This window comes from Oryza glaberrima, chromosome 8, assembly GCF_000147395.1.
Source record: "Oryza glaberrima chromosome 8, OglaRS2, whole genome shotgun sequence".
NCBI lineage: Eukaryota > Viridiplantae > Streptophyta > Magnoliopsida > Poales > Poaceae > Oryza > Oryza glaberrima.
Genome location: NC_068333.1, coordinates 4,541,265 through 4,554,816, shown reverse-complemented (window position 1 = coordinate 4,554,816; position 13,552 = coordinate 4,541,265). Strand labels below are relative to the sequence as shown.

Genomic DNA, 13,552 nt, shown 5'->3' with positions numbered 1-13,552 from the left:
TTGCCGAATTAGTTTTTAACGCCTGACGAAAACCGGAGCGTTACAAAAACCCGCCCGAGTTAACTGGTTTTCTCTGGTCTGATTGCATGCCTTATCTTTTAAGGGGACTAGACCGACGGGGGTCCTGATTCCGGTTTTTTTCCGATCGAACCGCCGGTCCGGTCCTAATAAATATGGTTGCATCAGCTACATGCATTCCCTCAGTGCCCAGGTGTGTTCTGCCTCTTTCCTATCATTAGCCTTATCTCTTTTGAGCTTTCAGCATTTGCATCTTCCTTCTCTGCATCATAATCACTGTCATCATCATCTCTATCTGAGACATCAATGAAAATAGGTTCCTCTGCATACACTTCAGCCACACCAACTTCATCTGTACAATCTGATATATATTGGCAAACCTTATCATCCAACAATGCACATATACGCACATATACCAGATGCTAAATCATTGCATGGGAACAACCATTGCAGCATGGTGCCTTAACCTTGCAGTGCTCATGCAACGCTCCAAAATAACTCAGAAAGCGACCCGGCTGATAAGAAATTTCCTCCCTTTCACTGTAATATTTGTTCTCTCTACCTGATCTAGCAAATTCACCTTTAAAATGGAACCTTACTTACAAATTAAGTGCCAAGGAAATCCATAACTACAGGCATGCTAAACGACATGCAAAATGGCAATAAATAAATACTTAGCACCATAATCAACTACCCACGCACTCACCATGCAGGGTTCATGTTCCTATAACACAGACACGCGGGGCCCATGTGCTGACTCAGCCAGTCAACGAACCCACGTCAGACGAAACCACCTCCGAAATTGCCCGACAAGTTGTTTTGCAATGGTTTTGAGAGTTGGGGGACAGGTTATACCACATTTTACGCTAAGGGATGTGGGGATGGGTTGAGGGACGCAAAGTAGACGTATTCCCACCTCAAAATCTCTCCAAAACTAATCCAACAATGCGTGCAGTTCAGCCCAGAAGAGCAGGTACAATAGCAAGCTATAAGCCAGCTGCAAACATATTTTAAGGGATAAATAAGGAAAGAGAAGAGCAGTGGGCTACAAATTTGTAGCCAGTTGTAGTACGGACTCCAAGACGCGGTGTGTATGATAGGTGGGACCAAATATTAATAGTGTAATATTTAACTATTATATAAATAAGCTATTAAATTGACTATAAATAAATTAGAGCTAGCAGTGGGCTATACTATTAAACTTGCTCGAAGGCGAGAGGCCGTACCTGACCGAGACGAGAGACGATCATTTCCAGGACAACCTTTCGTGTCTCCTAAATCCGAATTGATTGATAATCCTTCAGGCAGCTAGCCTAGGGAACAGTTAATGGCCGGCGACCCGGCGTCCAAAGAGGCAACTACTTCCTCCGTCCCAAAAAAAAAAAAAGATAAATCCTGGGTTTTCGTGCCAGTCAAATATTAGACACGAAAATCAGGGTTGTCTTTTTTTTTTTTTTGACGGAGGGAGTAGGCAGCACGCTCGGTATTTATATTGTATCTCGTTCTCTCCTAAGCAGCAGACTAGTGTCGAGCGTTCCAGTTCCCTCTTCTCCAAGGCCAGCAAAGGTACGGGATCAATCAAGCACTTACCAGATTTATCTCTGGTTGAATTATGGTCTAGGATACGTTGGACTAAGATATGTCCTATTCAGTGTTAGATTGCTATATTTTTAAAACGAAGGTAGTACGTTTTTCAGATTCAGACTTTCAGGTGTTGCCGGTCATAGTGAAATGGATGCCCTGCCACTGCTGCCGCCGCCGCCGTCGCCACTACCAGCGGAGACGAAGATGAGGGACTGGTCGGAGCTTCCGCTGGACGGACTGTCGGTGGTCTTCTCCAAGCTCGGTGCCGCTGGAATCCTCACGGGCGCCGGCATCGTGTGCCGCTCATGGCTGCACGCGGCCAAGCTGCCTCACCTGTATCGACGCGTCATCATGCTGAAATACGTGGGCTGGGCCGTGCGCGCAGTAGCGATGAAGGCCGTGGACCGCGCCGAGGGGCGCCTTGAGGTGTTTAAGGGCAATGATTTTGCTTGCAGCGATTGAGGTGCTCGTCTACATAGGGGACAGGTTAATTTCTTTCTGTTTCTGCTCTATGCAATTTATTTTACATGCATGTTATCAAATCCTATCAAGCTTGAATCAACACCAATACACCATGATTTTTATGTGAAGTGGTCAAGTGGAGTAGCATTAAACTGATGCGTCGTTCAAAATGGATTTTAAACTGTTGCGTTAGTTCAGATCACTCACTGATCAGGCCAGCTACTACTAGGTGCTAATTAAATCAGTAGTAATGTAAAAGCAAGTTTAATAGAATAGCTAACTACTAGCTCCAATTCATCTATAGCCAATCTAATAGCTCATTCATACAATAGTTACATACTATAATATTAATACCTGGTCTCACCTGTCATATATACACTGTGTCTTGGAGTCCGTGCTACAGCTGGCTACAAATCTATAGCCCGCTGCCCTTCTCTCTCCTCATTTATCTTCTTAAAATATGTTTATAGCTGTCTTATAGCCTGCTATTGTACCTGCTCAATCTAATGTGCTAACCCTGCAGGTCAACATCTCTGAAGGTTCTTCACGTCTTGTGCTTCATCAGTTCCGTCACCTTGAAAGGAATCACTGAGATCATACGAAGGTGTCCTCTGCTGGAAGAACTGTACTTCAGTTACGCAGGAGATAGGTTAGAAATGCAGTCTGACTCATGGTTTTAAATCTCCCGCTAAACCGCCGCTATCTCCCGCTATAGCTGTTTGAGAAGGGTTCTAGATATTTGCTCTCATGTACAACTAGTATGCTGGCCCGCGCAGATTGCGCGGCTAGCATCATTATATTTTTTCTCATATAATAGCATATATGTTTTCTCATTATATTATTCAAATATATTAAAATGACAACATAATTTTAAATTTTGCAATAATTTTACAAAACTACTAATGTGTAATATTCATATTATATTTTATATACATGTTAGTTTTTAATTATTTTTAATATTAAAATTTAGTTATTTGTAAATTATATATATTCCTATATGGACTCTAGACTCGTCTTTTAATATTTATTTTTTTTAATTCCGAATTTTCTGTAAATTGTATTTCTATATAGACTATGCTTTTTTTCAATATTATTTATTTTTATTTTTGAATTTTTATTATTTATATTGTATTTCTATGTGGACTCTAAAATCATCTTTCAATATTCTTTAATTTTTAATTTCGAATTTCAGTTACTTATAAATTGTATTCCTATATTGACTTTTAACTCTTCTTCCCATATTTCTTAATTTTAAATTTTAGTTATTTGTAAATTGTATTTTTATACGGACTTTAAACTCTACTTTTAATTTTATTATGTTTATTTTAAATTTTAGTTAGTTTTAAATTCATATATGGACTCTATACTCTACTTCTAATATTCCTTATTTTTAATTTCGAATTTCAGTTATTTTCTAATTGTATTTCTATATGAACTCTAGTCTCCTCTTGTAATATTCCTTATTTTTTAATTCAGAATTTCAACTGTTTCTAAATTGTAATTCTATATGGACTCTAGTCTTCTCTTCTAATATTCCTTATTTTTTAATTTCGAATTTCAGCTATTTCTAAATTGTATTTCTATATGGATTCTGCATTTTATTTTTCTCCGATTAATGTGAGAATTTCTAGGACATGAGAGCGAACGTGGAGGCTCCTTTTTCTATTCCTTTAATAATATAATAGATTTAGCTGCTATAGCTCTATTTAGCCCGCTATAGCTGTTTGATAGCCTGCTATTTAAAACTCCGACCGCTCGCTCGGGATCGCGAAGTTGCACCAGCTGCGGCGCCTGACACTATACGGCATCTGCATCAGCGACAAAGAGGTGGCGGCCATCCGTGAAGGTTGTTGCCCTCACCTCGAGCTTCTTGATGTGAGCGGTTGCATCGTGTTCCCTGAGAGCCAACCGTGGCTAGACTACGACGGAGGTTTGGGCCTCATGCTGGAGCAATTTCATGATATCGGTGATGACTAATTGTGTACAAACTTAGTTGGATTTTCCGAAGCAATTGTGGGGTGCTATTTGGATGTGAGCGTTACTATTTGCTGGTATCAAACCATGTACCTCATTTCTTATCAGAACCTTTTTTTGGCAGAAGTTTTATCGGTTTTCTGGGGAAAATGTATGTCTTGAAGAAACAATTAGAATATTTCAACGAATCACTTCTAGAGAATTAGACGACCTATCCGAACATGCTTTTTTTTGTGGGTAACAATGATACGATGAAGCTAGTACGAAAGTTATAAACTTAAATCATTTTTTACTAACTCCTAAGTAAAATATTTGAAATTTTGAAGTGAAATAAATCATTTTATCTAAAAATAAGTATGTTACTCATAAGTATCGGTCTCGTTATAATGGCTGATACGTACCCACAAATTGGTTTCAGACCTGAGCTATGCTGAAATGAGTAGATGCTCGGCCACCTCATCTACGTACCCGATGGGGCGAGAATATATATGTGGAAAGAGACAGCAAGCTAAACAAACAACAAAATGATAGTGGTGGGTGCGGGGGACCCGATGGCTAGTCCTATGCCTGGCGGCCCGGAGTTGCTATAAGAGCAAGTATAATAGTGAACTATAAGTTTAAGAGAGGTAAGAAAAAAATCAAGGTATTGGCTCTCATGTAAGAGCTAGCTTATCACAAGCTCAAAAACAAATACATTAAATGCATACGTAAAAGATAGAGAGAAGAGAAGAAAATTGTAACCAACCTTATAGCTAATCTACTATATGTATTGATTTTAAGATGGGTTAATAGTGAGAAGTGAGCTCTATTATTATCCTTGCTCTAAAAAGAAGGAAGGGTACTCCCGACGGTGGTGGCCGAGGTCGACCACTGGTGGAGAAAGCGTTTGTAGTCCCGGTTCGTAACCCCCTTTAGTCTCGGTTTTCAAACCGGGACTACCAATCCGGGACTAAAGATCGCTATCTTTAGTCCCGGGTGAAATAAGCTGACCATTTTTTTTTCATGGCCCTGTTGCTGCATGGTTAACATATATATGGGGCACCATGGTGCCCGGGCACCATGGTATCTAATGCACAAAATCACTCAAATTTTTCAAAATTTTTAAATTGTGAGTATATACCTAGTTATAATAATTTGATTCATACCTATACTTATCAACAAAACAACTCAAAATTTAACTTTATTTCACAATCCATGATTACATACCTAACTAATTATATGTATGGATGCTATATACCTAGAATCAAAATCTAACAAAAACAAGTTCAAATTCAGTTCAAACTTGCTTTAAACTAGTTAGTAAAGTAGTTAATGTTAATACCTAAGTAATTGAAAAAGTTTCATACTCATTTGAATTGGGTATATACTCAATTTCAACAATGGTGCCCGGGCACCATGGAGCACCAAACAAATTTAATATATATATATATATATATATATATATATATATATATATATATATATATATATATATATATATACACACACACACACACACACAAAACAATGCATATATATATATATATATGTTTCAATACATATACATGCATAATATATATGTATTTATACATATATGTGTTATGCAAATGCATATGTATATATATATATATATATATGACCAAAATATATATTTACATTAAAGAAAATATGTACATGCATATAGAAAAATAGACATATATTAATTACAATCCATTATGATGTCCTAGCTAGCTACGATTTCGATATAGTAGTAGTCGTTATCTCAGAAGCTAAAGGCCTATGAATTGTATTTCCGTCGTAGTAGAATTCACCCTTGGAATCAAGGATTTGTTCGTTGATGAATCCCATGAGTTGTTCTTGAACCGCCGCGATAAATTCCTTGTGTGTGATCAGGTTATCCCTCATGCGAATAAACTATATGAATATATGAAATTAATTAGTAATTAAACAACAAATCGATACGTACGCAATGAAATTTTGAATTTATTTGTACGTACATCGAGCTCTCTTGTGGTGATGATTTGGTATACAAGGCAGTGGCAATACTCGCACACGTAGTAGCCGCACAAGTTAGTTCCTTGCTTTTGCTTTGCGCACTATAAATAAATGACAAACGGCGAGAGATCTAATTAATATATACTTGTATGTATTTGAATTGGAGATTGAATATAAATGTAGAGCATGTGTACTCACAGGAAAATTGAACTTCCGCCTAAGTCTTTCTCTCCATTTGCCGTGGACCAAATGACGGAACCGATACCAAGCCCTACATGGAGTTTAAAGCTATGATTCGTAGTAGCAATTAATTATAACAAGATTCTTAATTAACATAGGAACTTATGACAGTACCTATCTATAAGTTCGAAAACCTTGTCAGACGTAGACTCTTTTTTATCCATTGAGTCATATACGTTGACGGTGCAGGCCTCTAGGTCGAAGAGTAAAAGGACCCAGTGGAATCTGCAATGTGCGTGGGATGCATTACATATGAAACACTTAGCATGTTCGTAAGGGAATGAAATTTGGTATAGGAAGACACTAAAATTTAACTCTGTGTTGCACAGCAATAGTATGAACGTCTTGTAATGCTGCGCCTTCAGGAGATGGACGAGATTGTCCCCTGTGGCTTGCGGATACTGGTCGAGCATTGCGACGTTTACTTTTCGAGGGTCGATGAATCCAATATCGAAAACCCCCCGCCGTCGGGCCCTTTGAATCTCCATTCTACAACGATAAAAGGAAGTATATGTTATATATAGTCTACTTATATAGAAGGACCTAATTAATTAAGGAAACGTAATAAGAAATCTAACTGAACGATACTTACAAAATCCAGCAACTCATAATAGAGACGTCGAGGGCGTCCAGCTGGTATAGTTCGTAGATACCCTTGAAATAGATCCAGAGAATGTCATCTCCTTGCAAGAAGTTCGTGTCCCTGATCCTCACTCCGATCATCTCTCTACCGGTGGCGCTCATCTCCATGTACAGTTGATGGAACTTGTATATTTGTGTGGGTAGGGACTGCAGCTGCTCAGGCTTGACAAGTGGTTTACCGAGTTCGTACATGTATTTCACTTCCGCCTTTTCGATTGGTGCGCCTCGTAGCAATTGATCCGTAGTTAGCCCGGTGTCATTAATAAATTCTTGTATTCCAAAATCTTCACCAGTCACCAACGGCTCGATCTCCTAGTTTGGTTGCTCTCCAAGCTGAGGGACTGGTTTGGACTTTCCAGAAGATGCTTTATGGCCTCCTTGGCAGGTGCAGACATACCCCTGAAGAAGTTCCTGACACTCGGGTCTATAGGAATCTTCTTTTCTGGACTTCGAGGCTTCAATTGTCTCCTGACTTCTGATGCCATATAAGCGTCAAGCTCCTCTTGCGTGCAATCGTACCCCAGGTCCTTGTTTTTTGCGGCGTCAACTTTCACCTTCTTCGTTGCCCTTGTGGGGGCAGGCGGTGGAGCTTGGGGGGCCCTTGACTTGGAAGGTGCCGGACGAGGAGCTTGCGGAGGAGTCGGTGTAGGAGCCTGAGGAGGAGTCGGTGCAGGAGCCTAAGGTGGAGACGGTGCTGGAGCATGAGGAGAAGACGGTGCAGGAGCCTGAGGAGGAGATGGCGGAGCCGGAGGAGATGGTGCACGAGACGCCTCTTGTCGCCCAGGGAGGATGATAGTATAATGGCGTGGCTTGTGTCTCGTAGATGTGTCTCACCGTCTCCTCCAGGGTAATCCAACTCGAAGTACTCGTACGCGCCTTCCACCAACTCAACTTCGACCTTGGAGTATCCTGCTGGAATCGGCCTGCAGTGGTAAGTCCCCGACGGGTCCATTGGGATGGCCATGCTCGACGCCACCTTCACGTGGTGAGAGGTTATTTATTAGTAATCAACATATATAAGCAGCAACTTGCGGAATGGACAAGTCTAAAATCTATAAACTACGAGCTTACCTTTATTGATAAGTTCTTGAAGGGAATATGCAGCTCACATGGTGTCTGCTGAGTGATGTCATCAACGGGGCAGGTGATTTCATCCTGGGTTTGCATGGCGTCCATGCTCTGTGATCCTACCTGCCCGGTTGAGGCGCAGCTGCTACGATTGCTTGAAGGGCTCACCATTGCAGGAGGAATGGTCAGCTGGGGATCATGGGACCGATGTGCGGCCATGCGTTCATCAACCTTCCTTGCCACCTCCTCTTGCATGCTGAGCTCGTAGCTCGATACCCTGTACTCAAGATCTGCAATCTTTGCCTCGGTATCTCTCTTGCTCCTCATCCGACTCTTATACGTGTGGATGTCCTCCTTGAATCCAATCTTCCAAGGAATCACCCCTTTCCCTCGTGTTCGTCCTGGATGCTTTGGAGTCTGCAGGGCGAGTGACAGCTCGTCCTTCTCTCTGTCGGGTCGGAACATGCCCTGAGAAGAGGCTTCCACTGCGTCCGTTAGTCGACGCGCAGCCTCGCGTATCTGATCGCTGAAAACCAGGGAGCCATCAACTGGGTTGAGCGTTCCACCATGAGCATAGTACCAGAACTTCGATCGATCCGGCCATTTAGCGGTGGCCGGTTCGATCCCCCTCTCAAGCAAGCTTGCCTCCATCTCCTCCCACTTCGGCATCGCGACGCTATAGCTGCCTGACCCCAAGTGGTGATGGTACTTCTTCTTGGCGGCATTTTCTTTGTTTCTTTCCATCATCGCCTGCCCTTGTTGACATGTCTTATATGCAACGAACTCGTCCCAATGATCCCTTAGCTTTGGGAATGTGTCGAAGTTCGGTGTCTGCCCCTTCAGGATATATTTCTGGTACAGATCTCCCTTGAAGGTCTGAAACTGTTCTTGGCTGCTTCCGCCGGGGCACTAGGTCGACCGTCTTCGTCCACTTCCGTTATGATGTGCCGACCCTCTAGCTTCTTCGCGGCACCTCGTTGCCCGCATGCCCTCTTCTGTCCAGCGGAGGGTTGACTTCCACTAGCCTCCTCCTCCTGGTTCCCCTCCACATCCCTCAACACGTTCCCCTCCTGGTTCCCCTCCGCATCCCTCTCCACCTTTACTTCCTCATTCAAGTGTAGGTTTGGATCCTCGTTCCCCTCTTCTTCGTTCCAGTATTGTCTGCTTTCCTCCGCGATTGTATCGTACAGTATCTGTTCCTCATCGCGATCAGCCATCTATTCATACAAGAAATAGTTGCTTTAACAACTATTATAGGTCATTTTTGTTTAACAATCTTATATGCTAACAATCATATATGCTAATTAAGTCAAATATGCTAAGTCTAACTGTCGTATATTAGAACCCTACACAATCTTATATGCTAAGTCTTATTACAAATATAATAATCTTATATTAAAACTCAAATAATATTGTATTAAAACTCTAATAGTCAACTATGCTAAGTCTAAGTGTCGTATATTAGGACCATAGACAATAATTATATACTAAGTCTAATTACAAATCTAATAATTTTATATTAAAACTCAAATAATCTTATATTAGAACTCTAATAATCTTATATTAAAACTCAAATAGTCATATATGCTAAGTCTAACTGTCGTATATTAGAACCCTACACAATCTTATATGCTAAGTCTTATTACAAATATAATAATCTTATACTATGCTAAGTCTAAGTGTCGTATATTAGGACCCTAGGTAATCATATATGCTAAGTCGTCTAAGTGTCGTACATTACAAACCTAGATAATCATATATGCTAAGTCTAAGTGTCGTATATTAAATCTTATAGTCTTAATTGCATTAAAAATCTAACAATCATATATTTACATCACTTACCTGCGCGAATTCCTTCGAGGGCTAGCTACCAATCCGGCTTGAGGGATGACGACGATAACGTCTTTTCTGCAACATACAAAAAGATATATTAGGATAAACACAAAGTAATATATATTGTATTTCACGTCGGCGTTCTCGTTAAGTTCACGTTTCGTTCACCTACGTTCGTTCGTTCACATGCGTTCACGTTAACGTACGTTAAGTTCATGTTCGCGTTCTTGTTAAGTTCACTTTTCGTTTACACACATTCGTTCGTTTACGTATGTTCACATACAACGTTAAGTTCACGTTCGTTCACGTTCACGTTCGTTCACGTTCACGTACGTTCGTTCGTTCACGTTCGTTCGTTCGTTCACGTACGTTTTGTTTGTTCACGATCGCGTATCGTTCACGTGGCGGCAACGGAGCGGCGGCGTGGCGGCGCGGCATCGGCGTGGCGCGGCGCGGCGGCGGCAAAGCGCGCGGCGTGGCGGCGGCGTTGCGCGGCGGCGGCGTGGCGGCGCGGCGGTGGTGTGCCGTGGCGGCGTCGTGGCGTCCCGGCGTCGTGCCGCCGCAGCGGCGTGGCGCGGCCCAGCGTCGTGGCTCGGCGGGCGTGGCACGGCCCGGCTTCGTCGGCACTGCCCATGCGACGTCGTCGCCGGTGGTGGCCGCATCGAGGTCGGGGTCGGCATTGTCGGCGCGGCGGAGTCGTGTTCGGCCGCGACGACGTCGACGACGGCGTCGGCAACGAGGCGGTCGGCGGCGGTTTGGGGAGAGAGAGATAGAGATCGAGGTCGGAGAGAGAGAGGGATGCGGCAGCGGCTCTCACCCCAGAGATGCGGCGGCGGCGGGGCGGCGCGGCGGTGGTGTGCCGTGGCGGCGTCATGGCGTCCCGGCGTCGTGCCGCCGCAGCGGCGTGGCACGGCCCGGCGTCGTGGCTCGGCAGGCGTGGCATGGCCCGGCTTCGTCGGCACTGCCCACGCGACGTCGTCGCCGGTGGCGGCCGCATCGAGGTCGGGGTCGGCATTGTCGGCGTGGCGGAGTCGTGTTTGGCCGCGATGACGTCGGCGACGGCGTCGGCAACGAGGCGGCCGCGGCGGTTTGGGGAGAGAGAGATAGAGATCGAGGTCGGAGAGAGAGAGAGGGATGCGGCGGCGGCTCTCACCCTAGAGATGCGGCGGCGGCGGAGGCGGCGACGACGACGCCCGCGAGACGACGGTGAGATACGACGGCGGCGTCGGCGCGGGGATGCCCTAGGCAGTGGCGGCGAAGGAGAAGCCGAGAGAGATCGATCGGGGAAAAAACTTCTAAGTGTTGGTGGAGAAGACGAGGGCACGCATCGGGAATATATATACCCCTAGATCTTTACTCCCGGTTGTTCTCATTAACCGGGACAAAAGATATTTTCCCGCTATTTCCAAATTCTTTTTAAACCCGGTTAGGGTTAAGAACCGGGACTACTGATAAACGCACTGAATATTAATTTCCATTACATATGTGTTTCTAAAATACAAAATAATGCATTAAAATTATTTAAAGTCGAAAATTTAATGACAATTACTTCGAAAAATTATTGTTGTCTGTAGTAAATTAAGTGGATAAAACGTAATAAGCAAATATATGATTTAAAATTAATAAAAATTCTAATAATCATATATAATTAGCATATGAATGATATTAAATTAATTGTTAAAAACTCTAATTAACATATGTATATACATACGACATGCATGATTTAAAATTAATAAAAAATCTAATAATCATATATAATTAGCATATGAATGATATTAAATTAATTGTTAAAAACTCTAATTAATATATGTATATACATACGACATGCATGATTTAAAATTAATAAAAAACCTAATAATCATATATAATTACCATATGAATGATATTAAATTAATTGTTAAAAACTCTAAATAACATATGTATATACATACGACATGCATGATTTAAAATTAATAAAAAATCTAATAATCATATATAATTAGCATATGAATAATATTAAATTAATTATTAAAAACTCTAATTAACATATGTAAATGCCACATGCATGATTTAAAACTTTTAAAAATCCTAATTATCGCACATAACTAGCAATTACATGATTTAAAATTGTTAAAACCTCTAATAATCGTACGTAATTAACATATGCCATATAACAATTGATTTATATGGATAATCAATACATCCAAAATAGTTTACATCATGTACACAATAATTACGGCAATACATCGGCGGTGACGGTTGACCGCACGTACTTTCTCCTCACTATTGTTCCCTCCTTGTGATCGCTACGTGAGTAAGGGGTGTCTTCATTTGATAGGAGGATGCTAGGGTCAATCGTCACCGTGAAAGGGGGTTGCCCATCCAACTGATCGTAATTCTCATCAGTCTTGTCCTCAACTCTGACGATTTTTCTTTTGCCTGGGAGAACCACGTGACGCTTCGGCTCGTCAGGCTCTCTGCCCTTCTTTCCTTTGCTAGAAATGTCCTTCACGTAAAAGACTTGCGTTACATCATTGGCAAGGACAAAAGGTTCGTCCGAGTATCCAATCTTGTTAAGGTCAACCGTTGTCATCCCACTGTCATCAATCTTACGCCTCCACCAGTCAACCTAACCCATTGGCACCGGAACAGAGGGACCTTGAAAGGACCATAGTCAAGTTCCCATCTGTCCTCGATGGCACCATAATACGTGCCAGTTGTTCCATCGTGTCCCATGGCATCGATACGAACAGCGTTGTTTTGGTCCGTGCTCTTCATGTCTTGGGCTCTCGTGTAGAATGTGTACCCATTGATCTCATATCCCTGGAATGTCGCGATTGACCCAGATGGTCCCCTTGCCAGGAAGGCCAGTTGTTGGTTGATCGTCTCGTTACCCGTGAGATGTTGTCGTAGCCACGCGAGGAAAGTATCAATGTGATGCCGTGTAATCCATGCATCGGACTTACCGATGTTTCTGGCGCGAACTAGAGCCAAGTGCTCCTTGACGTAAGGAGATACCAATGAAGATTGTTGCAGAACCGTGAAATGGGCTTTACGGAATAATTGTTGTCTACCGTCATTATTGCTTTCCTTCCGAGAGTTCCCTTTCCCCGTAGTCTCCCTTCATGGCGTAATTCAGGTACCCCGATTGAGCGAAGGTCTTCAATAAATTCTACGCAAAATTCGATGACCTCCTCTGTTCCATACCCCTTGGCGATGCTTGCCACTGGACAAGCACGGTTACGAACATACTTCTTCAGAACGCCCATGTACCTCTCGAAAGGAAACATGTTGTGTAGGTACATAGGCCCGAGAATACCGATCTCTTTGACAAGGTGACAAAGCAGTTGTGTCATCAACACGTGACAGTCATGAGACTTTAGGTTTGTGAACTTCTTCTCCTTCGTGCTTATTATTCGCTTGATATTCGTGGAGTATCTAGACGGTACCTTTATGCTCTCCAAGCATTCAAACGTACTTTCCTTCTCTGCCTTGCTAAGAGTGTAGCTGGCTGGACTCAAGTAATGGCTTCCTTTCTCCTTTGGTTCTGGGTGAAGGTCGCCGCGTTATTCCATATGCTTCAGATCATTACGTGCTTCCAGTGTATCTTTCGACTTTCCATATACACCTAGGAAGCCAAGAAGGTTTACACAAAGGTTCTTAGTGAGGTGCATCACGTCGATTGCGTGGCGGACGTCCAAGAATTCTCAATAGGGTAACTCCCAAAATATAGAGTTCTTTTTCCACATCGCCGCGTGACCATCTTCGCTCTCTATAG

At 42.6% G+C, this 13,552-nt stretch overlaps 1 pseudogene; it reads left to right on the top strand.

Annotated features, from left to right (window-relative positions):
* Window positions 1-1,749: 1,749 nt before the first annotated feature.
* LOC127782054 (putative F-box/LRR-repeat protein 22) lies at window positions 1,750-2,744 on the top strand (annotated as a pseudogene).
* The last annotated feature ends 10,808 nt before the right edge of the window (window positions 2,745-13,552 follow it).